Consider the following 25,246-nt stretch of genomic DNA (forward strand, 5'->3'; position numbering starts at 1 on the left):
GTTAATTAAGAGTGGCCTCATCTCTCTGGCTTGATCCTACCATTTTGTTCTTTTAACTGATATCTCTTGTATGAGAACGTTATCTCAGAATTTCTTTTCTTCCCCCTCTGGTTTCTTAAGACTAAAAACTATTGCAGACTTTGCCTTCCCAATGTTTCTGTTGAGTAGGACTGAGTCACTGCAGAAACTTAGGTTCAAAGGTGAGGGAGGGAAGCTGCAAACTTTGCCTCTGGAGGATTAGTTAAAAATAGACTCAGGGCCACCGCTGATGGCCTAGTGGTTAAAGTTTGGCATGCTCTGCTTCTGCAGCCTGGGTTCGGTTCCCAGGCACAGAACCACACTACTCATCTGTCAGTGGCCATGCTGTGGCAGCGGCTCACATGACAAAAGAGGAAGATTGGCAACAGATGCTAGCTCAGAGCAAATCTTCCCCAGCAAAAAAAAAAAAAAAAAAAAGATAGACTCAAATCAGGTGGTATTCCCGGCGTCTATCAAACCAGTGGAATATTTTACCAGCACACACAATCTGCACTCTACTTGGTAAATAGGGAATGCCTTTGCTCCATACCCTGGAGAAATTTGTCATGTGAGAGAAATAATTTCCAAAAATAAGAATCAAGGTTGCTCTGGAAATTTCCTTGCCTTGATTGTACCACATAAGCTTTCCGCAAGCCTGCATTAAAATTAGATGCTCATTACACACTACTCTCCCTCCATCAATACAAGCCCATTGTGATTTCCTATCAAAACTTGCTCTGTGTGGACACTTGCTGACTCTGTTCTCTAATTGCCTAAGAGTGGATGAGAATGAGATCATGTGTAATGTACACTGATACGGAAATGACTTTGAGAAGATGTTTTGTCACAAAAGCCTTCATAATACTTCATCTTAACTCTCTAGATTTACTGGAGATTGTTCAAGTCTCTGCTGTGATTTTCACCAGGAAAATAAATTCATAATATTATAAACTTAATAAAGTAATATATGCTTAATGATCCTAAAAGGCCGTGAAGGTGAACAGACTTTGAATAAAAGGACAAAGTCATTTTATGTTGCCCTATTGGGATCAAGGGCAAAGGGCTGCATGTTGTCCATGTATTAAGTTAACTATTTCCTTCAAAGATAGTGTTCTGTGGATAGACTATTTAAAAATGTAGATCATGAAAGCACAGAGACTTCCAGTGCTAATAGAGATGGAGCAAGCCCTCTATAGCCTATCTCGTATTAACTGCAACTAAAAGTTCTGGGACAATACAAAAAGGAACTACCTGAGAACTCTGGGAGGTTAATAATAGCAGGCAGATTTGGGAAGGGGAGACAAAACTTGAAGAACAACTGGTAGGTGATCAGTTTCTCAAGTTTCTCCTCTTTTATCCCCCAGGGCTGACACAAGGGAAACCTCAGTGCTTAACTGCTAGGAGAGCAGGCACAGCGAAATCTCTGAGAGAAAGCCTGACTTTCTGTCCAGAGGGCCAGAAAAAGGAGCCCCTGTGAGCCTGAAAGTATAGGGGGCATTATTGCTTTTGTTTTGTTTTGCTTTTCTCTTTTTTTCCTCCCATCTGTGGTCCCAGCCACAGCGGCAGTGGTGGCAGCAGAACAGTCATCTAAAAGCCCGAGAGAAAACCAGTCTCTCTCTGTCCAGAGGAAATGGGAAAAGGGAACCCTGTGGTCCAAAGAGTGTGAAGAAATCTCACTGTTTTTCTCTCCCGTTTCTCTCTCTGCTTTGACTCAAGAGTGGCCCCAGCCATGTGGAACTGTGCAGAAATAGGGGTGGAGGAAATTCCAAGACGAATCCAGTGTTTCTAGTAAGATGACTAAGAAACGAAACATTGGGAGCAGGAGAATGTGAGGGAAATCCCAGAGGAAAGACCTGGAAAAGGGGATTCTTTAATTCTGTTATGGATCAATACAACTCCCAGGTTCGACCTTTAAAACAGCTATTGAAATCAGCTCCCAAAATAAAGGTAAAAATACTTGAAATTAATGGAAAGATATATGAGTTCTCTGCAGAAAAATAGAAACTCTAAAAAAGAGCCAAATTGGAATTTCAGAACTGAAAACTACAGTATCTGATATAAAATATTCACTGGACGGGCTCAGTTGAATAATGAAGATGACAGACGAATGAGTTATTGAACTTTAAGATTGAACAGTAGAAATTATCCAATCTGAACATGGAGAGAAAAAAGATTGAACAGAGCTTGAGGAGTTGTGGAACAATATTAAAAAGATTGAATATTCTTTTTCTTTTAAAGTTTTTTTTGTGTGTGTGAAGAAGATTGAGCTAACATCTGCCAATCCTCCTTTTTTTTTTTTTTTTGCTGAGGAAGACTGGCCCTGGGCTAACATCCATGCTCATCTTCCTCCACTTTATATGGGACGCCACCACAGCATGGCCTGACAAGCGGTGTGTCAGTGTGCACCTGGGGATCTGAACCGGCAAACTCCGGGCCACTGCAGCAGAGCACGCGCACCCAACCGCTTGCGCCACTGGGCTGGCCCCATCGAATATTATTGTCATTTGAGAATATGAGGAAGGAAAGAAGAAAAACATTTACTATAGAAAAAATTGAAGAATATGAGGCAAAAACTAAAATTGCTGAGTGCAAAGAGTTAAGACAGTTTCACAATCCTAGTGTAGCAAAGACATGAGAGAATGTGCTTTTCATTGACTGACCTACACTGATAGTTTTCTTGATAAATTCAAAACTGCAGTGTACTTTTCCAGGACTTATTTAGCCTTAGGCCATCTTTGATGACTGAGAATGGTTAATCTCTTAAATACACTTTCTTGGACCTTAGACCATCTTCTCAAGAGCTGAAAACAGCTCGGTGGAATATCTTCCTTACCCTCACATCGTATTCCCTGTTTATCATTCCCATTCCTCATATTTCCCCTTTCTACTGTCTTTAATAAATAGGAATCTTTGCTAACTGCCAGAAGTCTAGAACAGTCAGATTTTTGGACAATCTCTCTTACTACAGTAGAAATAAAGAATTCTTTTCTCTCATCTGTTTGTGGAGATCTTAATCCAGGATCCTAAACACTAGTATGTACCAGTTTCTTGTTTATAAGAAGGAACTAAAAACAAATACTAGATTTTCTCCTGGTTCTTACTACATTAAGGACTTCAGAGAATTTTCCACATGAAAGTGCCTCTTACATACCAGGCCCTCATCACTCTAACTTGGACTACCACCCCCTTGTCCTGCTTTTCCTCTGTTTCCTACCCTATTTCCTTAAAATTCATCTCTCACAGGGGCTGGTCCCGTGGCTTAGCAGTTAAGTGCATGCACTCCACTACTGGCGGCCCAGGTTCGGATCCTGGGTGCACACTGCTTGTCCAGCCATGCTGAGGTGGCGTCCCACATACAGCAACTAGAGGGAGGCGCAACTATGACATACAACAATCTACTGGGGCTTTGGGGGGAAAAAGGGAAGAAAAGGAGGAGGATTGGCAATAGATGTTAGCTCAGGGCAGGTCTTCCTCAGCAAAAAGAGGAAGATTGGCATGGATGTTAGCTCAGGGCTGATCTTACTCACACTCACACACACACAAAAATTCATCTATCACAGCTCCCAAAGTGATATATCAAAATGAAAATATGACCATGTCACTCTACAGTTAAAAATCTTTCCATGTATTTTCTTGGTACAAACTCTTTGTCAGGTATGTTTTGCAAATGTTCTCAACCAGAATGTGACTTGCCTTTTCATCTTTTGATGATGAAAAATTTTTAATTTTGGTGAAATCTTATTTATTATTTCTTTTCTTTTGTTGTCAGTGCCTTTTGTGTTCTAAGAAAACTTTTCGTATTCTAAGGTCATGAAAATATTCTACTAGTACTCTAGAAGTCTTATGGTTCTTGCATTAATGTTTGTGATCCATCTCAAATTAAATTTTTGAGTAAAATAGGAGACAAGTTTGTTTTTTTTCTGTACAGATATCTAGATACTCCAGAACTATTTGTCAAAAAGACATTTATTTCTCCATTAAATTTATTTGTGATTATTTCTAGACCCTGTTGTTCCATTAATCTATTAGTATATTTTTATGCCATTGTGATATGATTTATGACAGTGAATCTCAACACTAATTTGCTTCACATCTGGAAGTCGTAATGGATAATACAACAAATACAATTTCATTTCCTGCTCAAAGATTAGTGGTCTTCTCCACAAGTAAGACTCAAGAAGAGATACATACATTTGCAACTCCAGGATACCTTCATCACCCATAAAACTGTCCATAGAACTCATTGTCCAGGTTTCTCAGGATCCAATTTATGTTTCCAGTCCCCCTTTTAGAATAATGCTTATTGTACCACACTTCGTTAAATAGAGGCTCCAAAGAGTTTGTACAATCTCGGCTACCATCTTGCTATCACCTAGGACCAATGAGCCAACTCTCCTCTGTGCATGGTAATCTCAAAATACTGCTTTCTTTTCCATCTTAATAGAAGATTAATGGGCTGGAAGGCTAGTCATTACTACCATTATAAAACAGGTTTTCAAGCTAAAACTAAGAGGCAGTTTTGTGCATTTTCCTAAGTATTCATTTCAGATTGGTCTGAACAAAGTGCTGTAGACATTATTCTAGAGAACAATTCCATGTTTTCTTTAGGACTGGTTCAGGTGACCTGTTTGTAATGGGACCTATTATTCCCCTGCATTCACTTCTAAGGTCTTATTATGATAGAAAAAACCTGGCCAAATTAGCTTCAATTGCATCCAGACTGCAAAGGTAATTTCATAACTGCTTTTAATCTAACTATTTAAAAGGATAGCCTCCAGATAAGTTTGTTTCATCTATCTTTCTTATAAAAATAGTGATTATTAATAAGAAGTAGATGATTATGCCCACTACATGGGCATAATCCCTTACTACATGATCTGAAAGCATACATCTCTTGAGTGTGAAAAATGTAGGGTGCATGTTTCCATAATTACAAATATACTCTTGCCTGTTTTCTTCCTGCTGAGGAAAATCTTTCTGGAAGTCTCTTATTGAAGGTTTACAATCAATGTGCAAATGATATGCTTAGAACACTAAAATAGCTCTAATAGAGTGGCAATAGATTTTTTTTCAATATATATGATGAGAAACTACAATAGCAGCTTCCCTTAATGCTTTCACCATAGACCATCCACTACTATTATTCTAAAATTTGGTGTTACCTGTAAATTTCATAGCAAACTTGGAAGGGACTGAGCTTGCAAAGACACTGGGCAGTACTGTCAGTGAGGCAACAGTGGAAAGATTACCAGCTCATGTTAAATATCTTCTTCTCTCTTGTCTTGGCAGTAACCCCAGCTCTATCTTCTCTGCTGTATATAATATAACTTACTTCTATAAATGCATGAAAAAGATTAAGAGTTTTAGAGCCTTACGTTTCATGGGAGGTCCATAGAGGTCTCCATCCTCCACTCTCTCTACTTCAACTCACTCTGAGCCATGCCTTCTCTCAACTCCTACAGCACCTCCAGAGAGTTCTAGGCTTTAATATACCTGGTATCATAGTGTTCTCTTAACAATTAGTCTTTGCTCCTTCACAAAGGGTTTAACTCCTTGAAAGTTGGAACCATGTTTCTTCCTTCTTTGATAATCACCAATGGGCTTAACCTGTGGGCTTAACCTTAGACGTGAAGTGGATGCCCAATAACTAGTCATATATTGATTATAATAATAATAATTTTAACTGACATATATGATATCTGTCAGGTTTAATTAATCTTTTAATTGAATTGTATTATTATCCTATTTCTATAGATGAGGTAACTGGTGTTTAATGGTGTAAATGGCTTGCGAAAACTCACACAGCCTATAATCATAGTGAAAGAATTATACCATATTTTAAGGCAACAGACAGAGAAGCTACTGTTCACAGCCAGCAAACACTATAGTAAATTTTTGATTCAGAATCTCTCTTCCTACTTATCCTCAGAAATGTAAGTGTAATTACTAGCCTATGCTAGTAATTTGTTGGATCATGTCAGATAACAGGACAACCCAGACACATTATCATTCACTGTTTTCTCAGATTACCACAAAGTAAAAAGACTTTAATTTAAACAAACAACTAGTGAGGGTTAGCAATGAAAGTATAATAGAACCTTAAGTTCCCAGCTCCATCTCCCGTTAGCTTCACCCAAACTTCTAGTTCTTAAAGATCTTTATAAATCAGTGCAGTCCCTTCTCTCAGGAATTTATATCACACTGCCAAAATGTAGGATTAAGTTTGTCTGGTGCCGCCCTTAGTTCATTCTAGTGGGTGTAGCCAGCTCTAAGAGAAGTGAGAATCTTAAAATATCATGAGCTGGTATGTTTAGATGAACCATGTTGTGTAAACATGGCATTCATGGAGTTGGCTCTTAAGAAGCAAAATTAATTGTTTCTTTAGAGGAAGCTGCCTCTGGTGGAAGGCAGGGGTTTCTTTTGTGGTAAAGAACAAGAGATATGAGAATGAAAAGAGAGATCTGATAAATAAAATGTTTGAATTACAGCTAAATATTGTTTCTAAATAGAACTTATCCATTGTGAGCCTGAAATGTTTTTCAAATCAAATGAGAACAGAATTCAAAAATAACAATGAAGACCTTGCCTATTAGTTAAAGAGCAAGTAGACTTGTGTTTCTCAGAGTATGGCATTTTCTCCCCCTCTATCAGAAGAAAAGCCACTTGAAACTTGGTGATATGGAGAGAATCGTGTGTAGGGATGTTTGCTAGAATGTCTAGGTGGTGAAAAGAGAGAAATCACCAGGTGGTAGAGAAAGGAATATGCTGATTGCACTGAATTCTGAGCAGTGTGCATTGTGTATAGGGAGTGGGGACAGGGGATGAAAGGTTGAAGGAGCTCCTTCCTTCCACAGGAAAGGCAATCACAGAGGAAAAACTGAGATGCCTTAGGCACTCATTGTCATACATGCACCTAACAACAGAGCAAGGTTGGTTTAACATCTGAAAATCAATTAATTTAACACACCATGTTGAGAGAATAAAATGTCTGTAAACTGATAAACGGGTAAGCAAAATCTAGTATATCCGTACAATGGATAGTATTCAACAATAAAAGAATGACATATTGATATATGATACAACATAGATGAACCCTGAAAACATTATGCTAAGTGAAAGACACCAGTCACAAAAGACCACATATTGTATCATTCCGTTTACATGAAGTGTCCACAATAGGCTAAATCTATAGAGAGAGAAAGTAGATTAGTGATTGCCTAGAGCTGAGGGGGAATAGGGACTGAGGTGTAATGGGGAGTATTGTTGATGGCTACAGCGTTCTTTTGGGGAGAACAAAAATATTCTAGAATTAGACTGTGGTGCTGGTTGCACAATCCTGTAAATATACCAAAATAATTGAATTGTAGACATAAAATGGGTAAATTATATGATATAGGAGTTATATCTCAACAAAGCTTTTGTGTTTTTGGATTTTGTTTTTTTAAAAATCTCTTTGGAGATATAGCTGAGTCCATGGTTGGAGCAGGGCGCATACTATAAGCATTGAATGTTTTGTTGGACCAGGAAGCAAATAAGTGCTCAAATATTAATGTGTTCATGTCAAATGAATGCAGGATTTGTGAAGGGGTGCCCACTGGCCAGATCTGAAATGATTTGAGCAACAAAAATAAAATCATACTGTATAGGAAAAACTGTATTTAAATAATTCATGAATCCATAGTGATATTAAAAATGAATACTACATAAATATATATAATGCAGAGAAAGAAAAGATAAAGAAAAACTCTTCTTTATAAAAGAATGTCAGATAATAAAAGTAGAATGAAAGATGGAATTAGAAAATCAACATTCTATAATCCCTGTTATAATAGTGATTCAAGCAAAAATCATCAGTAAATATAAAAACCATTGAATGAAGGACATTGGGAAACACATTGACGTTATCTCAAAGTATCACCCTACAGGTTACTAATTACAGAGGTAAAATTGTAAAATGGAGTGATCTGACAGTCACCACCTTAACCAAGTGGTCAAGTTTGCCATTCTGTGTCTTCTGATATGAGTGGTATGAGATACACATCACCTTTGTGAGATTCTCACCAGAAACATGTGATATAAATTTAACCAAGATCTAAACAGTCAGACAAATCCAGAAGGTGGAATGTCATACAAGACGTGTGGCCAGGAATTGTCAAAGGGTGCAATATCATGAAAAAAAAGAGAGTTGCGAGGAAAGTTCTAGGTTATGGGAGACTAGAGAGACTCAATAGCAAATGCTATGTATATATCTTAATAGGATCCTTATTTTAAAAATAAAGCAATAAAGGACATTTTGAAGACACTATTGAAAATTTGTGTATGGACTGCATGTTGGATGATGTTATTGAGTCAATGTTGATTTTCCTAGGTGTGGCAATGGTATTGCCATTTCGTGTGTAGGGAAAAAAATGTTCTTGTTCTTGGGTTATGCATACTGAAGTATTTAGTGGAGAAATGCCTAGACGTCTTCATGATACTTTCAGAAGATTTGGAAAAGGAGATGTATGAGTTTATATCATGCACACAGGTACATGTGTGTAGGTATACAGACACACACACGGAGAGAGAGAGAAATAGAGCTATTATAGCAAGCTGTTAAGGGTAGCAAATCTATGTAAGGGCTGTACAGGCGTCCATTATATTCCTCTTTCAAGTTCCTGTGGATTTGATATTTTCAATACTAGTTTATTCCCCACATTACTAATCTGCTCATTTAATTCTGCACATCTGCTTTTTTGTGTCTCACGTACTTCTTTTTTTATTCTTTACGGCACTAATAAAGTGTCCATGCCATTACATTTGAAGTGTAAAAATACGTAATTGTCAAAAAAAACAATAATCTTGACAGAGGCTGCCTTTAGATTTTGTCCAATTGTGAAAGGAGAATGTTCCAGAGAGATCTGAAATTCATAAGCAGAGAAAACCTATGTCGTTAAAGACATAAAAACTCTGGTATGGAGAGTGAATGGGTTTTCCTATGATCTCAGTATGCTGAGATTCCCTGTCCTACTTCCTCAGTGCAAGAAAGATTTTCTGTAATAAAAATTGGTCCCAGGAAGGGATTAATGTAGGTGATGTTGCCCAAATACAATACTAATCATAATCTCTGGAGTTTAACTTTCCAATTCTGCAGGATTTACAAAGAAAAAAATTAAATTTTTCCCCAAGATAAATGTATTAATATTTAATAAAAACAAAACCAGATTACAGTGGTAGTGAAAAATAAGGAGTTTACATAAAGCCCTTTTATATTTGAACAAATACACTAAATTGAGTAGCATAAATTCTCAGACGTGAAAAGGGTGTGAATAAGAGGGAAATTTGCAGGCTGATAAAGTATTTGGTTACCAGACTAAAACATTTCCAGTGAAACTGTATTGGAAAAAGTGACCCAATCCCTATTTTCAGAAAGATTATTCTAGCAGCTCTTGGTGGACACGTGAGCATGTGTTATATTAATGATCCAGGAAATTGGCCATGATATATAGTAATTTATCTCCCAAAAGATCAGTAATGGTCATGGGAAAATGCAGCACAATTTTTGTTTTTTCCCATTTCACATCATATAAGAAATGACTCTTCCTCACATTTGATTAGCTTTGCTGAAGCTTTTCTAAAAATGGATGCAAGAACCAAATGAGTAGACTGAGAGTGGAAATTGAAGAAGCAGCGTTTGTATTAATCTGGATAGTCTAGATAGCTAGATCATGCTGCAAGAACAAATAAAACCTGACGTATCACAGTGGTTTAAGATAACAAAGTTTTATTTCTTGTTCACGAAATGTTCAATTCAAATTGGGCAGCCCTCCACTATGTTCTAGCTTCTCCCACGGAAACATGGGCCCTCTAAGGCAATATGACAAAGAGAAGAGAGAGAGTTAAAAGATACGGAGAATTGTTTACAAGGGCCAGGTGTTGAAGTGTCTTAAGTCTCTCCTACCCATCTTTTCTTGGCCAGAACTCAGCCATTTGACCTTAACCCAACTACAAGACAGGCTGGGAAATGCAAACTTCCTGGGTGCCCAGGAAAAGGAAATGATGTGGGGATTGCCTACCATTGCTTCTGCCACAATGATCTCTCTATGGGGTAGCTACTCTCATAGGATGAGCTCCTGGGGTACCTGGGCCAGTTTTTTACAAATGTGGCAAGAACCTGGCTAAGAGTAAAGCCATCACAGACGAAAACAAAGCAGAGACAGAGAGCTTTTGTCCATTACATTGTTAAAGTCTGTGGATCCTGCCGTAACTGTGAGCCAACAAATAATGCCCACTTCCTGTGTGTTCCTTAATTTAGCTTGAGTTGGATCTATGCCGCTTATAACCAAGAGTCATCACGAACTAGAGCCACATGCTTGCTGAAGGTAACTTCATTAATTAATCTATAATTCTACTGATGCATTAATTGGCAAATATCATAGGTATCTACTGTGTTTTGCCTGGTAAACTTCCACTCTTCTGTCAAACTTTGTCTCAGTATCACCTCTTCTGTGAAATCTTGCCGTTACACCTGGTGCCTGATTCTGTCAATTCTTAGAGTTCTGTTAGGCAATGCAGTGTAGTGGATAAGTGCATAAGCACTTGAGTTAAGTTTGCCTAGGATTAAATCTAGCTGCTACTTATAGCTGTGTGACCTTGGGCATGTGATTTAACTTCTCTGTGTCTCAGTTTCATTAATGGTGAAATGGAGATAATATAATTCTGTTATGAATATTTAAAAAGTTAATACACATGAAGTACTTAGCATAGTGCCTGTCAATAGGTAGTTAGTCAATAAATATTATAATTATTATCACTAATAGACTGTAAGCCCCTCAAGGACAAAAATAGTGACAATTTACTGATTTCTTTTCTCCGAGACTTAGAACACCACCTGGCCCATAGAGGACAATGAATACGAGTTGAACGAATAGTCACAATACAGAAACAACAATGATGTAGTAAACTGATTGCAAAAACTGGCTTCAATATTCTACCCTTCCTTTATCTGTTTGCAATGTGAGTTTTCAGCATCTCCCTTCGAGAAATTGGGTCTATTTCCCCTCCCTTTGAATCTGGGATGCCCTTGTGACTACTTTGGCCAGTAGAATGTGGCAGAAATAACACTATGCCAGTGTTAAGTCTAAGTCTGAAGAAACTGTGCCTCTTTCACTCTCTCCCTTACTCTCCTGCATTTGCCATAAGACAAGCCCAGACTATCATGCTGGAAGATGAGATATGTCACAGAGAAGAACAAGGCATCCTAGAAGGCGAGCCACAGCTGACTGCAGACGTATGATTGATCGTGGCCAAGACCTAAAGAACCACCCAGTTGACTCCAGCCTAAATTGCCTAGCCTTAGAATCATGAACAAAGTGCATGACTGTCATTTTACACCACTTAGCTTTGGAATGGTTTTGCACAGCAATAGCTAACTGATACAAACAGGAATAATGATAATAATATTTATTGAGCATATATAATATGCCAAAATTTGTTTGTTCTAAGTTCTTTCCATATATTAATCTATTTAATAAATTAATAGAATACATACAATTTGGGGGTAATCAATACCAGCTATTGTAACAAAAATTCCAAAATCTCAGTGGTCTAACACAATACAAGTTTATTTCTTATTCATATGAAGTCCTAAGTGATGTTGCTGGTTGGAAAGTTCTCCTGGACAGCTCTTCTCTAATCAGTGACTCAGGAATTGAAGGTCTTTTCATCTTGACACTGAAATCTTCAACAGGTGACTTTTAAGGTCACTATGAAAAAGAAAGAAGTAGGATATCAGACATGGAAAATTTGTATAAGAGTTTTTACTTATATTGCATTTGCCAAACCTGGTCACGTGGCCCCAATGAGCAGCAAGGGGGCTGAGAATGTAATCCTTCTGTGTTCCCAGGGCGGGGAATGAAATGTCTTTGCTACACATAAACCCTGCCCTCAAAACGCTTAGAATCCATTTGGAAGAGGCAAGATTAACAAAGTCTGTTGTAATTTGAGAAGGCTTTATGAAGGAAATAGAACTTTAGGTGACCCCTGAAAGAGGAAGTAGAAGGGAAAAACAACCCAGATGTGCTGACTTGCATAAACAAAGGTGTGGAAGAATGCTGGGTGGGATGCTGTTGTCTTAAGAACTGAGTCCTCAAACTGTTTTTCAATCCCCTGGTACCGTGACCTCGCCATTGGCCATCCAGATCTGATCTTCATTATATTTATCCTAGTTTCCTATCTGCTTTGCTCATGTTATTAAGACCTGCTTTATGCCTTCTTTCTTAGAATTTAAATCTCTTTATTCCCAGTCTTGGCTTGAGTTTTCTCTCCTGTTGTGGAAATTTCTCAGGAGAGTAAAAACCATTTGTGACTTGATTCTAGAACCCACTGTACCAGCATTCTGCCCTCAAGAAATCTATTGTGACCTGGCATCTCCTTGTCATTGTGTAAGGCCAGTTTAACAGGCAGAAAATGAGGCTGAAAAGGTAGACTGCGGAGAGGGACAGACCATATAGGACATTTCCCAAGACTTCAGATATTTGAATTTGACCCTAAGTTCGTTTTGTCAGGAAAGGCAGCCCAGCCATGTCACAGTGACTAGCAGTAATGAAATTCACTCACTGACAATAGCTTTAAACTATTGTCCCAGTCTATTGGCCATTCAGAGGATAAGCTCCTCCCCAAGCTCGTGCTCTCCAGGTGGGGTTCAGAGACTCCCACTTTCTGTGACAGCCTAGAGAAAGTCACATCCAGCTGTCTGACTTTTGATTCCCCTCCTTGACCATGTGAATGGATGCATTCTTGGTCCCCAAAATGAAATTAACAGCTGAGCCCCCTCCTCTGTGGTGAGCGTAAGGGTGTTGGGTGTAGAGCCACTCACTTTAGCGCCTGTCTAATGGTCCAGTGGGCCCTCTGCCACCCGGAAGAGAGAGCTCTCTTTCACTTGGTCCATCTTCAGCAGAATCTGCAGGCCCCACCACGAGGTCCTGAGATGTTTCTCTGTGAGATATTTTGATTAGTGACATCTCCACTAGGCAAATAGAAGCCAAATATTGCAAGTTGCAGGGTAGGGGTGAGTGGTGGGAGGTCTGATGGCCTCTCTCACGGGTCAGTTCTCAACTACTGATCATTGTTGACCCTGTTGTGTCAATTGACAATGCCTCTATTAAGGTATTTCTGGTACCTCCTTCCATGCCTCCTAACATTAATTGCACTAGATTAATTCAGACACAAGAATGTGTTTGATAACGCATTGACACTCAGATCTGCAGGTCACTCACATCTTGAGAAAAACGACTTCACCTTCCTGAACCATACAATGGGGATAATAATAGCTACCTCTCAGATTTGTTTTGGGGATTAAATGAGCCAATGTAGCTAAACACTTAGAACAGTGCCTGGTACTTAGTAAATTATTCAATAAGTGGAAGCAATTGATACTACATTTGTTGTGATGCTTGGCCTCCTATGCACTTGCTGACACTAGCAGCATGCTCTAAAATCATCAGCAGGATATGACCCCCTCCACCAAACAGTCCACAAGGCAGCCGCCAGAGAAGGCGGGTGTGCGGGCAAGACCATTGCTATGAAACAGAGAGTCTAGTCTCTCCGCCAGGCCACCAGGCAACATCAATGGATTCCCCACTCCCTCTGCATTTCTGTAACCATGGACCAATGTCTAAATATAGGGCACATTCTCAATCTTGCTCTGTATTTTCAGGAGTATGCTGTTTTCCACCCCGAAAAAAATCCATTTATTCTGCTTAATGCGTTCCCCACCAGACCACACAGATATCTTCTCCTGGGACTGCTGTAGGTGTGAATAACCATCCAAGGAAGCACTTTGGGTAAAAAAGATGAAACCTCAGGAAGAATGCATTCTTTCTTAAGGGGAAGTAGGGAAGGAGTCACAGATGTATAAATAATTATAATGTGACTAGTACAACAATAAAAATCTGTGCTCTAACAAGTATCCAGCTTGCTAAGCTTGCTTGTGACATTTGTAATGTCCTTATCTATAATCACTTACATTGGTCCTAGAACAGCACCAAAAAAGCCAGTGTGTTACGTCTCGTAGCTATCATTTGACAATGATAGGCTTGTCTGCATTGCCCCATCATTAACAAGTCCTTATTCATTCAATTACTCCTTATTCAACAGTTTCTTAAATATATTACTTTTCTATTGCTGCATGACAAGTTACTCTAAAACTTGTCATTTTAAAACAACAATTATTTATTATCTCATTTTCTGTGGGTCAAGAATCTGGGGGCCTCCTGTTCAAGGTCCCTCACAAACAATCCACATGTCAGCCAGGGCTGCAGTCACCTCAAGGCTCAAGGTTTAATCAGCGAAGGCTCAGTCCTCTTCCAAGATTGTCTCCACGGCTACTGGCAGGCCTCAGGTCCTTGCTGGTTGATGCCAGAGACGTCAGATCCTTTCCACATGGACCTTTCCATAGGACTACTCACAGCATGGCAGCTGGCTTCCCCAGATCAAGCACAGAGAGAGAAACAGAGACAGAGAGAGAGAGAGAAACGGGAGGAGGAGGCAGGGAGTTATCAAGCAAAACAGAAGTCACGGTGTTTTTGTGACTAAATGTAAGAAGTGATATCCCATCACTTTTGTCACATTTTATTAGTTAGAATTGAGTCAATAAGTCTGGTCCACATCTCAGGGAAGGGAATCCATACAGCAACAATTCTGAACCAGCATGGTATTATTTTAGATCAAATTCAGATGTTTTAATTAAACACCCAGGTCTATAGGACAACAATGCCCACCCTTTTAACCCACTGCACTGCAAGTTTCCAGGAGTTCTACTCTCCAATTCTTCTATTACCAGATAAAAAATTTTCTACATAAGGGACTGCATCTTGCTCAGCCATCATCTGGTAGTTTTAGAATCTCCGGACCTTGGAAGGCGAGACCCATCTGTTCCACCTCGTCAGAGAGGCAAATTGCCCCATAGCTCCCATAGTTTAAGAACCATCACTTTACATATTTCTTCCTTTGATCACCTTTACCCTGAAGGATTCTCTTTTTACTCATTGTCATTATACAAATTGAGATGAGCTTTATCATTATTTTATATTTTAATATTAATTTTTATTATATTTTGAGTAACATACATATATGACACAAAACTAAAAAGAATATATGAAAAAAACTGTTTTCCTTTTGTGAAATATTCATTCTCCTCACCTGCGATCTGAATCCCATCACCTCTTGCCTTGTTAAAATCTTAAGCTATTAAGTATCCCCTCTTCCATATCTTTAACCTCTCTCTCTCCCCCCAAGAGGGAATGCTAAAATCGAATCGAATATGCTAAAATCACTTCTATTTTTAAAACAAATAAAATTTGAAGCTATTTGAATCACATATTCTCCCCAGCTACTGCTGTGTCTTCTTTTCTTCAAACTATCTCAAAAGAGGACCCAACCTGTACTTCTTCCCCATCTTGGGTAACGGCATTGCCATCCACTTAGGCAAACTAGACACCCCACTATCTCCACTTCTTCACCTAACATTCATTACTCAGTTTACTCTAATATGGCTCTGACGTGTTCTGATTCACCAAAATTGCTCTTACTAAGATCAACGATGACCTTCTCTTTACATCTAGTGGGCACTTCTAGGTCCTCAGTTTACTTGACTTCTCTGCAACATTTGACACTATTGAGAACTCCCTCTTTCTTAAAACTCTCATCTCCCTTGGCTTCTGTTCTCCCACTCTCTCTTGGTTTTTCTTCTACCTTGCTGGCTGCTCCTTCTAAGTCTTTTCCAGCTCTTCCGTTCCTAACTGACTTTTAAAGATTGGAGTTTTCCAGGGCTAACCCTAAACCCTCTTTTCAGTCTCTATTTTTCTGCAGGTAATTTTATCTCTATGAGACTCCTAGATTTATATTCCCAGCCCAAAACCTTCTTCCAAGTTCCAGATTCCAGTATCCCTCTGCCAAGTATTTCTACTTAAATGTTTAAAATGCTTATCAAATCCATTAAGGCAGAGAAGTAAAATCATGGTCATTACCCCCCAAACAGGTCCTCTTCCATATCTTGAAGAATGGCACCACAATCCAGTTGACAAACTAGAAACCCAGATGTCATCCTTGACCCCTATCTCTCCCTTACCCCCTATATCCAGTCCAACACTGGACTTACATTTTACCACTTAAATTTCACTTGTTTGTGGTTTTCAGATACATTACTCAGCATACTTTCCAATGATAATATTTCCTATTTTCCAAACCCCGCTGAAATTAGTTAATCCGTAGAGATGCCCTTACGCTCTAAGATGACTCTGGCTCCTTGGGAATGAGTTTATGATGCAAGAAGTTCTTTTGTTGTTTATAGTTTAATGAGCTCTGTTAAATCTAAAGACTTCCTTTCAGTTCTTCACTGGACAGAGTTAATTTCCACAATTATAGGTTTAAGTAAAATTTTTTTGTCTTTATTGACTTTTTTTTTATTCAGTTTTTTAAATCACATACTATTGACTTATAACAAACCAATTTTCTTTTCTTAACCTCCTCTTGGCAGTGAAATATACTGCCATCCATCCTCTCAGCTTACAGTGTAAAATCCAAAAAAAGAGTGAAACAAGACTAGCACCTTGCTATTGTAGAGCTATTCCACATTAAGTTGATAAATCATGCAGGTAGAAGTCATTTGTCAAAGAAATGTATTTATTTGAATCAAATTCAGTTTAGGTGCATGGTGTGCTGGATTGGTTATCAAGCTCTAAATAATTAATCAAACTCTGACTTGTTTGAAAAATAATAAACAAAATGTCATAATAAAATTTTAAAATGTTCTCATAACTTGGACTGTACATCGAATAAACAATTATAGCTGTTCATCATATCGTACATACCCATTATGCCAAATTCAGTAGTGAAGTGATTGCTACTGTATTTCAAAATAAACACAAATGACAGTGTGAAAGATAGACAGATAGATTTTAAATTAACTGCTGATGATTTCAAAGTGGTTGATATTCTCTCTCCTTACCACTCACTCTCTGCTACAACAAGATGAAGAGAAAATAATCTTATGTGATAGATACTATCATGTAATATTATCTGGCTTTTCTCGAGATCCTAACTGAACTCTAATACTTGAGGAATCAGCACCTTATCCACTGCTTCAGTGTTCAAAAGAAAATATAGCATCCAGTATTTATAAAAGCATAGGGACTCCTTTAGAACTCAGGAACAACAACATGTCCCGTACACAGATAGTTACTCAAAATGGATCAATGATCTAAATGTAGTAGCTAAAACTTTTAGAAGAAAACATAGGGGTAAATCTTCAAAAGCTTGGATTTGGCAAAAGATTTTTAAGTATGACATCAAAATCATAAGCCACAAAAGAAAAAATAAATAAATTGGACTTTATCAAAATTGAAACCTTGTGCTACAAGGGACATCATCAAGAAAGTGAAAAAAACAACCCACAGAATGGGAGGAAATATTTTCAAAATGTATATCTGGTAAGGAACTTGTATCTAGAATATACAACTCAATAATAAAGAGAAAGAAAGCTCAATTTTAAAATGGGCAAAGGATCTGAATAGATATTTCTCCAAATGGCCGATGAGCACCTGAAAAGATGCTCATCATCATTGGTCACCTGGGAAATGCAAATCAAAACCACAATGAGATACCACTTCACACCCACTAGGATGGCTAGGATCAAAAAGGTAATAACAAGTGTTAGCGAGTGGAGAAATCCTCGTACACTGCTGTTGGGTAAGTAAAATGGTGCAGCTGCTGTGGAAAACAGTCTGGCAGTTTCTCAAAGGATTGAACATAGAGTTACCAGCAATTCTACGCCTAGTTATAAATCCAAGAGAAATGAAAACATAGATCCACACAACAACTTGTACGTGGTTATTTATAGCAGCATTATTCATGATAGTCAAAAGGTGGAAACAACCCAAATGTCCATCAATGGACAAATAGATAAACAAAATGTGGTATACCCACAAAGTGGGATAGTATTCAGTCATAAAAAGGAGTAAAGTAGTGATGGATGCTACAACTTGGATGAGCCTTGAAAACATTATGCTAAGTGAAAAAAGCCAGTCATAAAAGTCTACATATTATATGCTTCCATTCATATGAAAGTCCAGAACAGGCAAATATATAGACACAGAAAATTAACTAGTAGTTGCTTAGGGAGGGGAAGGGGGGAGGTGGGGAGCAGAGGATAGAAAGGGGATAGCTAAAGGATATAGGTTTCTTTTGGCGATGATGAAAATGTTCTAAAATTGACTGTGGTGCTGCTTCTACTATCTCAATATACTAAAAACCATTGAATTGTACACTTTAAATAGATGAGTTGTATGGCATATGAATTATATTTCAAAAACACTCTTGTTACAGAGGTGGCTCTTTAACACCAGAAGAGGGGGCAGTTCTTTGCTTAGTGTCCCCCAAGGGTGTCCCACAGATAAAGGGGGACAGTATGCATAGTAGTCAGGTGTGCACATTCTGGAGTCAAGCTACTTGGCTTTAAACACTAGAGCATTTCTTGTCACTTCCTAGTGTGTCACCTAGACCCACCTATCTTCTCCGAGCCTCAGTTTCTTCATCTTAGTAACAACAACACATACAGCATATGACGTTGAGTGGTAGAGATCAAATCAGAAAATTCATGTGTCTGAGACAGTGTAAGCACCCAATAATTATGGGCTGGGGGTGGGGGTAGCTTGGTTGATAATATTCCTCTATCATCTAAAAGCATTTAGTCAAGCAAAACATTGTCCCAGCACCTACATGCCCAAGCCTCTCTTAGCTGGAATAACTGAGACTTACTAGCCCCAGGATCTGCCCAGCTTACTCCTCACTCAGTTCTGCCCTGGAGAGTACTTTGTTTCAGCAGTTTTAGCCCACCAGGTTATAGGGCATGGAATGCATATCACGACTTTAGACTTGTCATCAATTGGGCCTGTATTGCAGTCCAGAATCTAGATTCTAGACACCCAAGTGTCCCTCTCAACTCCAGCTTCCTGTCATGATGATTTAGTCTTTACAAGTGGGCCTTTGCCTTTGGCTTCCCTGCCCTGAAGCAAGGTTACCTGTTGATACCAGAGCAAGACCCTGAATTGACCTCCTTGGATGGATCCTTGACATTCTGCCCTGCTGTTGACATCGCTTTCTCCTACAGAGATGAACACTGTTCTTGTGCTCAACAGCTACCAGGTGGTACCTTGTTATAAGTGGACTGATTACCTGGAACCATGGTCCTTCTGCCCACTTGAATTAGTGTGCTCTGCTTCTGCTTCCTAGGCTCCTGCTGCTATTTCCTTGTTAGATCTTCACAAAAAAGAAGACCTGCCTGAACTTTGACCTAAGTGGCCATATCTTCAGACACAATGGATTAGAATGCCAGTGGTACATTGGGTTGGACACAGTAGGGCCCAGAACTCAATCTGGTTAGTTTCTTTATATGAAATCAAGCCTCCTCCCCTCCTGCTGATCAGTGGCTGAGGAATATTTATACAAAAGTAATAAAAAGAACGAACGATTGATACAAACAACAACATGAATAAAAACTTGCAGGTATTATATTGCATGACAGAAGCCATACACAAAGGGAACATACCATGTGTTTTCGTTTATTTGAAGATCAAGAAAAGGTAAAACCAATTGATGATTGAAGTCAGTATAGTGGCTATTGCAGTGGAAGGTACTGACTGAGAAAAGACACAAGGAAGCTTCTGAGGTGCTGGAAATGTTCTGTATCCTGATCTGAATGAAAATAATTCAATATTTACATATGCAAAAGTTCATTGAACTGCACACTTAAGATTAGTGCACTTCATGAAATTTATATATGTTATACCTAAATAGAAAAACACAGTAATGTTTGATATTGAGGAATGGTATGACCTTGAGTCCTGTGAAAATAGTTGTATGTACTGTAGGAATATTAATGAACATATTTGCTTTATGAAAATCTATTAAAGAAACTTCTCTCCAATTTCACTATGAGCCTTGCTTCTGTTTCTCCTGAACATGTATTTGTCTTTATTTTGTAATTATAGCTCTTATTTCCTTCTTCACTTTGGCTTCCAGGCAAACCTAAGTCCAATATATAGACAATCCAGGCACCTGTGTGGTATTTTTCATGTGTTTTTCAAATTAATTTCAACCTTACCACAGGCTTTGGCTTATTTCTTTCCAATCTTATGTATTCTCTCCACTAATTTCTTCACTTATTATTTTTGGCAATCAAACTATAGATATCAAGATTTCTACTTGGTTTTAAATTATGTAATTAATAGCCTCTTAAATATTTTCTGAGACTATAATTGTGTTATCTATAGAGTTCTTCCATTGATTCTATTGACTTTGTTTCCCTGGGGAATAATTTTTCTGTTTGATGTTGTTGGTGCTTCTCTTTCCTGATTCTTCTATTTCCTGATTTGATGTTTGGTGATTCCTGATGGTCTGATCACTTCCAGAACAGTTCTCTTTTGCATGTTTCCCTTGTTTGGTGTGGTGGGGCAAGAGGGTTGGGACTAAATCTGATTTTATCTGATTGCTAATTTTCAGAAATTCTTCCATTTTCAGCCCACTAGTGGCAATTATTATATTTTACAGCACTGTTGTTGAAATTTTTCTGAAAAATATTTTCTTTTATCTTTTATTGAATGGGATTTAGGATAAGGAAGGTAGGATCATGGGCTCAGCCTGCCATATTCTTGAGAATATGAAAGATCTCAGCAACAGGGGAGCAGCATGAGCTGAGATCTGTGGAAGTAAGCCCACCAGAGTCATCAGAACTCAATGGGCCAAACTCTGGGGTATGAGCTGGAAGTCAGAAAGCACGGAGAGAAGATCACAGTGATGTTGGTGAGTAATAGAGTGTCCCTACCTGGAAATAGATTTTACATATGAATCTGTCTCTTATTGGTTATTGTAGTGCAGTTTATGGGACTATGGGACCTGGGACATAGCAGACAATAGCCACCTTGTCCTAAGAATCCAGAAAACATTTCTTCACCCACCACCCTCCTCCCACCGATTAGGAGCTCTCTGATCAGGTATGCTCCCTATAACCAATGTCAGGCATAAACTTCTAAGAGGCAGGCAGGTAGGCAGGCATATGGAGAGTGGTCCCTCACGGAGCAAACTAGTGCTTTTTGACTTTTTTAGCCTACGGAGGAAGTGTTTTGGGTGAGTTATTTCTGGCAATTGTCTGGGGGAAGTCCTATGGAGGGATTTGTCAGTGTTTTTTTTTTTTGTTTTTTTTTTGGTGAGGGAGATCAGCCCTGAGCTCACATCGGTGCTAATCCTCCTTTTTTTGCTGAGGAAGACCGGCTCTGAGCTAACATCTATTGCCAATCCTCCTCCTTTTTTTTTTTTTTTCCCCTCAAAGCCCCAGTAGATAGTTGTATGTCATAGTTGCACATCCTTCTAGTTGCTGTATGTGGGACGCGGCCTCAGCATGGCCGGAGAAGCAGTGCGTCGGTGCGCGCCTGGGATCCGAACTCGGGCCGCCAGCAGCGGAGCACGTGCACCCAACCACTAAGCCATGGGGCCGGCCCTGTCAGTGTTTTTGATGAAGACATTTTTTAAGAGACAGATTAGAGATTTGAGAGCTTCACTTCTCATCAAAATAAAGATTTTGTTAGTGATAAACTTAACATTTATTTCTTAGTGCAGTAGGAATGATTTAACAAAATATTCTTTGTAAGTCCCTGTGCACAGTGCTTAACATATATTGAATACTTAATAAATGTTAGCTATAATTATTTCTATTATTATGTGCTTTGTTATCTGCTTTGAATGTTGCAACGAATCATTGTCAGTCACCACTCTAAATGCCTGGAATGTTCTGAAGTACCGATTTAAACCCAAACTCTCTCTAGAATCTCTATAGAGATCTGTAGTGTGATGGTTGTGATTAAATAAGAGACAAAATAGTTGCTGCTACTCTGAAAATGTTAGGGTGGGAGTAAAATTATTCCTTTCAAATGGTTCTCTGCTTCAAATTCAGTCAGGAGGATTTATAATAGAGAGACTCTGAAGCCATATACTTAGTTGCCAACACAATAACATGTCTACACCAAGTCATTTGCAACTTCTAGGGCTTCCATACCTGTGAGAAAGCAACTCCATCCTGATAAATGGAAGTTAATGAGTTTGAAAACAACTCCCAGCAGGAGAGCAGGCAGGGACCATCCCAACAGCTTTGAGATCAGAATTTTGTCAATTTGCTGTCACAATTAAGACTAAGGATGTTTTATTTGTATTTTTAAGGCCTTGCCAGAAAACAAGCGCTTTCACTTTCTGTTATTCTCCACACCCCTCCATTTCTGTTTGCTCTATACTAACAAAGATCAAGGCTGTAATTTGATTCAAAACATGATCTCTATTTAAATCAAAACAGCTTATGAAAGTGCATGGATAGGAATGTGTCTCAACACACCTATACACTTCCTGATTCCTTATTTGATGGCTCCCAATGCATAATTAAAGCTGATTCAGGTGAATTCCAAAGAGCTTCCTGCCTTTTTTTTAAAAAAAAAAAAAGTATCTTTAAAATTGTATGCTAACTGTCATTGTTGTATTTACTCCGTTTTAGAAATGTGCTATGGATTTTTAAAAGACAAGGTTGCGGATTGTGGAGGCCATGTAATTAGCCCTAGTGGTTGATGCAGAATTTTTTCTTTTTTTCTTCAAGCTTCCTCCTGATCTTCTCTGCTTCCCTGGGCCCTGCTGATTTGTGCATGTTCACATCAGACCCTCCACGATAGCAAATCCAGGCTGCTGGGGTTATCGAAGAAGCTTCTCTAAGAGCAGGGAAAACCATTGAAGGGCATTTCTCCAAATCCACACCTAGCAAAAAGCAAGAATGCTGGTTTCTTAACTTTCTAAGACCTCAGATACAATATCTCCATTTTACCACACACTCTATTCATTCATGACAGAATCAGAAAAATGGCTCACCTGATGATTAAGCCAAATGCTGACCATCTGTGCCTGAGGTTGGAGCACAGGTTGTAAGGAGCTGGGGAATCCAGGGCAGTTATGAGATGTGAGCTCCCTTGGGGATACTTCCTGGGAAGGGATTTAGTCCCAGCTGGCTTCAGGTCTCCAGGCTGCAGTGAAGAAGTTCCCAGAAGTGAACCCTTCAATTTCCTGAGAGTGAGCCCTACACTCCCATTCCTGGGCTGGCTGGAAATATCAGCACTATCATTTTGTTCTTGCATTTTGACTGACTCATCTGAGACATCATTATAGGTCCCACTTAGCGAAGAATTGTTCTAAAAGAGGGATGCAAACAAAAGATATATTTAATCATAATTATTTGTATTTTTTAAAATAGGTATTTCAATCACACAGGTCAAATTTCTAAAAGTATACAAGTATATACAGTTTGGTAAAAATATCCCTTCTAATCCCAGTGACCCAGCCACCCCATCTCCTCCCCAGAGGCAAACAACATTACCATTTTCTTTTGTTTCCTTATAAAATTATCTTATGCGAAATGAAAAAAATGTAAATGCATATTTCCTTTTACTCATTTTTAAACAAATAAGGCTTGGTTTGTATCTTGCATTATTCAGTTAACAATATATCTTGGAGGTTGTCAGGGGAAGAGGGAGAATCCCCCTCTGCCCTTTCCCTTAAGGTTCTTATGGCTGGCCAAATAATCAACAAGACAGGTTAGCAGGAGAAAATAATACCAAGTTTAATAACACGTATACATGGGAGAAACTCAGAAATGAGCAGCTCGTCCCTCTGTCTAAGCTGCTTGCTTAAGTATTGTAGCTAAAGGCGAGGAAGGTACTGGGGCTGGGTAGTGGTCTGGGATTTCAGAGAGGAAGAAGACAATTCATATGGAGATAGAAATGCAAATGTTTGTCTGACAATTCCTTTCAGGGCCATCTATAGAGAACGTGGCTCTATTTTACATTATCATTATAGCCATCAAGATAATAACTCCTTCCTGAAACAGATCTTTTGTTTTAAATTCTTTAGGCAGTTTGGGAGGGGAAACTCAAATATTCTTCCTGAGTTTTCTGAGTCTTTATTGTCTTCAGCTCGAAATAATCTGCATACCAGAGTGGTGCTTCCTGGGGCAACTTGCCCTGAGCACCATCAACGTCATTCTCCACATCTTAGAGAACATTTCATATCAGGTCATCGAGAGCTTTCTCATTCTTTTTTGGAATTACGTGTACTCTGTTGAAGAATTTATCATGATTTAACCAATCCCCTACTGGTAGACATTTGGTTTGTTTCCATAATTTACTGTTACAAATGGTGCTACAAGATGAAGTCATGTACTTATGTCATTTCACACACATGGGAAAGTGTCTGTAAGCTGACATGCTAGAAATGAAATTGCTAGGTCAAAAGGTAAATGCATATAAAATTTTGATAAGCATTACAAGTTTTTCTCCTTTGAAAACTTTTACCTATAATACATGAGTGTTTCATCAGACCATTGTCAAATTGTGTGCATGACTTTTTTATACTCTGCCAACTTGATATATGAAATGTAGTATTCAGTGTCATTTTAACTTGCATTTTCTTCTTGCATGTGAGACTAGGCAACTTTTCATAAATATAAAAGCTATTATATTCATTTTCTGTTAACTATCTTCAGATCTTTTCCCAATTTTTTACTGGATTGTTAGTATTATTCTTATTGATTAGTAGAGTTCTTTAAATATTAGGAAAATGAGCGCTTTCTGATATGAGTTGCAATTTATTTTTTAGTTTGTCATTTGTCTTTTGATTTTGATTAAATGCAAAATAAAATTGATGTTTAAAAGGCCTATTCCACTTATAAAAAAAGATTTTACATGTGCATGTGTGTATACACAGGAAATATATGTGTATGTGTGTGTGAGAGTGTGTGTGTGTGTGTGTGTGTGTGTGTGTGTGTGTGTCTTCTCCCATGGTTTCTTCTAGTAATTCCCTGGCTTTATGACTTTATTACCGTTTTTAACATTTAAATCTTTGACCCATTTAGAAAATATTCTGCCATGAAGCATGAACCCAATTTTATTTTCTTCCAGATAGAAATCCAGTAGTTCCAACCTAGATTCACTTTTTTAAAAGTAATCTTCTCTACACTTGGTTACTCTTTGCCAAATTATTACAAATATTCCCAGTTCTTGTAGAATTTTTGTTCCCAGAATTGTGGCATACTTTTGTGATTTATCACTCACCCAAAATTCCTAGAGCTTCTAGATTCAGGTGGGTAGAATTTCTGGAGAGGTGACTT

At 38.5% G+C, this 25,246-nt stretch overlaps 1 long non-coding RNA gene across 1 annotated transcript; it reads right to left on the reverse strand.

The window, feature by feature from the left end:
* Positions 1-11,601: 11,601 nt before the first annotated feature.
* Positions 11,602-23,788, reverse strand: LOC131406815 (uncharacterized). The gene is made up of 3 exons (XR_009220354.1): positions 23,459-23,788; positions 22,957-23,273; positions 11,602-11,762 (listed from the first exon to the last, which is right to left on the reverse strand). It is a non-coding gene; the product is annotated as an uncharacterized LOC131406815 (long non-coding RNA).
* Positions 23,789-25,246: the final 1,458 nt, after the last annotated feature.

Source organism: Diceros bicornis, chromosome 6, assembly GCF_020826845.1.
Source record: "Diceros bicornis minor isolate mBicDic1 chromosome 6, mDicBic1.mat.cur, whole genome shotgun sequence".
Classification (NCBI taxonomy): domain Eukaryota; kingdom Metazoa; phylum Chordata; class Mammalia; order Perissodactyla; family Rhinocerotidae; genus Diceros; species Diceros bicornis.